The sequence below is a fragment of the Ipomoea nil genome, unplaced genomic scaffold (assembly GCF_001879475.1).
Source record: "Ipomoea nil cultivar Tokyo-kokei standard unplaced genomic scaffold, Asagao_1.1 scaffold0875, whole genome shotgun sequence".
In the NCBI taxonomy this organism is placed as follows: Eukaryota; Viridiplantae; Streptophyta; class Magnoliopsida; order Solanales; family Convolvulaceae; genus Ipomoea; species Ipomoea nil.
This window is the reverse complement of record NW_017617303.1, coordinates 462570-466641: the sequence shown is the minus strand read 5'-3', so window position 1 is coordinate 466641 and position 4072 is coordinate 462570.

The window sequence follows — 4072 nt, the reverse complement described above, 5'->3', positions numbered from 1 at the left end:
TAGGGTCTAAGTGGTATGGGTTTGCTAATTCTATTTCTTATAGGACTAAGGGATTGGCTTTAGGGATAAAGGCCCATGGACTATGGTGGACCCCTTTTAGCTAATTAATGGATTTTAATTCCCTTTTTAGGGTGGGTGATTAATTAATTAATTTGGTTTAGGGGTCGTAACACGGGGTGTTACACTCTCCCCCCCCCCCCCCCTTACAAGAGGCTTCGTCCCCGAAGCCGGTGCGTTGATCTATTCTTTCACCCTTGGACGTCACGTATTTTGGCCTCCTGATTAGGAAATGTGGCTCCACGTGTTGTCTTTGCTGGGGTATACTGGATTTTTGGTGAGGTGATAGTTTGGAAGGTTTGGGTCTACCTTGGTTTCCTGCTCCTGAGCTGGATGCCCCTCGAGTGCCCAACATGGCCTCGGTAGTTGCCACCCTTTGGTCCAAAGCGCGTGTTGCGCGGATTAGGGACGAGAATCCTTCGTCCATGATTTGGTTCTACCGGGTGAGCTGTGCGAGGATGCGCTCGTTGACCGATTCTTCATTTTGGCCCCTTGGGTTTCCCCTTGCTCGTGCGGGCGCCAGTGGATTAGGCTCTCTATCTTCTTCTTGTTCCTCATTTTCCTCCAGTCCCCCACATTCTTGCATTGCCCGTTTAAGTTTCTTGTTGGAGATATCCAGTTGATCAACCAATTCCCTCCGTTCCTCCTCGGGTTTAAGGCAAACTTCCTCGATGGTGATGTAATGTCCCCCTTCGGTGTAGTAGATGTCATTGCGACGGAGGTTCTGGGCATTGAAAACCATGCCGCTTGCGGGCTTGACCTCTGTGTGGCTCAAGTCCACTCCCTTTTTCTCCATGATCCAACTTAGGATCATCCCATAAGGTAGGTTAAGCCGGTTGCTAGACTTGCAAAACTCCATGTGCTTCAACATAAGGGCCGGTAGATTGAACTTGATTTTGTGCTTTAGGAGGTAAGCAAAAGTACACTCCAAACTCCCCACATCCTTGCTTTTGTTATTTGTAGGCAACAGGCTATCAGTTACAATCATGACTAGTATCTTTTGTTCCGCGGTTAGCCACTTCCTGTTTGGCCGAGTGGCCGAGGTGAAGCCTTCTTCCTTTCCGAGTAGGTACCCGAGGTAATCCGTGTACCCCGTGTTTTGGGTACCGAACCACCCCTTCCGGTCGTAGTCTGACACACCCGTGGTGGTCAGTCTTAAGAGCTTGGCCAAGCGGCCTTCGGAAAGTATGATTTCCTTGCCTCGGACCTTAGCGGTGATTTCCAGTTTATCACCTCGCTTGACGGCCACCAAATGATGATAGAACTCTTTCACCAATTCGGGGTATGTATCCCCTTTAGTGGTGAGATAAGTATCCAAGAGCCCTTGGAAGTTAAGCATGTCGACCAACTCCGGAGAGAATTGGTCGGATTCGAGGGCTTTACCTCTGATCACGGTGTAGTCGGCATTGCTCCATTCTGGGGTGCGGATTCCGAGGGGCTTTTTCAGCATCTTTGAGTTTTCTTCTTGGTGGCGTTTTCCGGTGATGCTTTTTCCGGCGAGGCTCCGGCGATCTTCCGGCGAAGCTCCGGCGAGGGTTCCCGGCGGCGCGGCTCATTTTTGGACGGCGGTGGCGTTTTCCGGTGATGCTTTTTCCGGCGAGGCTCCGGCGGTCTTCCGGCGAGGGTTCCCGGCGGCGGCGGCGGCGCAGCGTGGCTGGTCCTAGGCGGAGTAGATGGTTGCGTGGGCAGCAGGAGGAAGCAGGGCGGCGTTCGGGCGGCAGCGGCAGTGGGCTACCGGGCTGTGGCGGTGGCGTGCGGACGGAGTGTCGCCGGTCGGTTGCGGTGGCGATCTACTGGCGGGGGGCCGAGCGGCGACCGCTGGGCGATGGGCGGTGGTGCGACGGCAGGTTGTGGAGGTGAGGGTGGTGATGGCGGCTTTGGAGGGGTGGAAAGAGAGAGAGTTGTGTGTTTGGAAGAAGAAGAAGGATTTTTGATTTGGAGATTTTGGGGTTTTTAGGGATTTATAGGGGTTTAAGAAGGGAGTGTTCCCTTGAGGTTTCAAGAAACACTTATAGCCTAGTGGTTAAGGCTTTAACTTATAAGTGGGAGGTCCAAGGTTCCATTCCCATTGGAAACATTAGTCTTCCTTGTCTTTTTCCTTCTTTTGTCTTCTAGTGGTAGAAGATTTGGTTGGTCCTTGTTGTTGTTGTGGATAGTCTAGTTCTTTTCCCTTATGCTAATATCATTTTGATCTAGCTCTTTATTTATAATAATTCCGAAGTAATTAGTCTAAACAAGCGATTCTACTACGAGGGCGGTTACAAGGGGTTTGTCAGTTATCCTAAATAGAACTCATCTTCTTGGTTTTCTTCTGGCGAGTGCGCGTGATCTTCGTCTCCTGGGACCATGTTTTCTTCGTCGAGGTTACCCTCGTCCTCAAGTTCAGCTTGCGTGTGGCTCATGACGAACACTTTCCCGGGGGCACCGTAATTTTCTTGATTGTTCGTGCCTCCGCGTTGGCCCATGGTCATAGGGCGTGAGCTCGAGGGTTGAGTGCAGTGGAAGGACTTGTGCCCTTCCTTTCCACAGTTGAAGCATCATAAGGGATTCCCCATGCAGTCCTTGCCTCTATGTTTTTTGTTACATTTCGGGCAAGGGAAACTCCCTGTATTAGCTTCGTTGTTTCCTGGGGGTCGCATCTGTCTCGCTGGATTGCTTGGCCTTGCGTTAGCGTTGTTTCTTGTTCTTTTCATAGGTGGCGCCCCACCTCCTGTGTCCCTTTTTCGAATCTGTTTTTGAAGCATAGTTGGATTCGATAGAGATTGGCGACACTGGAGTAAGCCTCGTTGAGGGTCTGGGGTCCACTTACTATAGTGCTTTTCGGGCTTCGAAGTTGAGGCCTGATATAAATCTCTCTATTTTGGTTGTCTCTATGGGGACTAGTTCTGGCGCAAAGCGTGCCAGTTCGAGGAATCGCTTATGATATTCCATGACTGTAGTCGTTCCTTGTTTCAGGTGAAGGAACTCTTCGTGCATCGATGCTCTTACGTGTGCTGGTAGAATCATTCTCGCAGTCGTGTTTTCAGGCTTTCCCAGTTGAACCCTGGTTCTTGTCTGTAAGTGGGTCCCTCGTGGATCCACCAAAGGTCTGCTTCATGTCCGAAGTAGAATGAGGCTACTTCTACACGACGTTCTTCTGGGCATTCTACCAACCCTAGAATCTTGTCGAAGGTCCGAATCCATTCCTCATGGATGGCGGGATCTTCTTCTCCCGAGAAAGTGGGTGGTCTATGGTTTGAAACTTGTCGGGCGACTTATGAGTTTATGTTTGGTGGAGGTGGTCGGTTGTTGCGGAGAGCCACGTCGGTCAATGCTTGGGTGACTTGGGTTAGTTGCTGTAGGGTTTGAGCCAGGGGGTCGTGCGTCGTGGGTTCTAGAGTCCTTGATTGTCTTCTGTTTGGTTCCATGTTGCTGATCTATGGAACCAATGTTTATAGTAACGTTGGGTTAGAGTGTTGTACCCTTACCTTGATGTGATAAGCGAAGGGGAGTTCTTTATATTAGGTGTGAATTTGTAACACCCCGTGTTACGACCCCTAACCCTAACTAAATATTTAATCACTTACCGTAAAAAGAGAATTAAAAACCCATTAATCAACTAAGAAAGGTCCACCATAGTCTATGGGCCCACATCCCTATAACTAACTCCTTAGTCCTATAAGGAATAGAATTAGCAAGCTCATAGTATTTAGACCCCAATTAGGACTCTTAGGAATATATATATATATATATATATATATATATATATATATATATATATATATATATATATATATATATATATATATATATATATCTAGGGTCATAGGAGGCACCTAGATCTTACACCACAATAATCTCTCACCACACAAGAAGTTCCAAGAATCCCCTTAGGAGAAATCAAGAAAGAAGAAAGCTTAAAGAAAGACCCTTCATAGCCAAGGAAATTAATTAAGGCTAAGAGGTAACCCATGTCTCAACAAAACCTATTTTCTTCGCTATAATCTCCTTCCTTGGCCTCCCTCTATATTCCTGT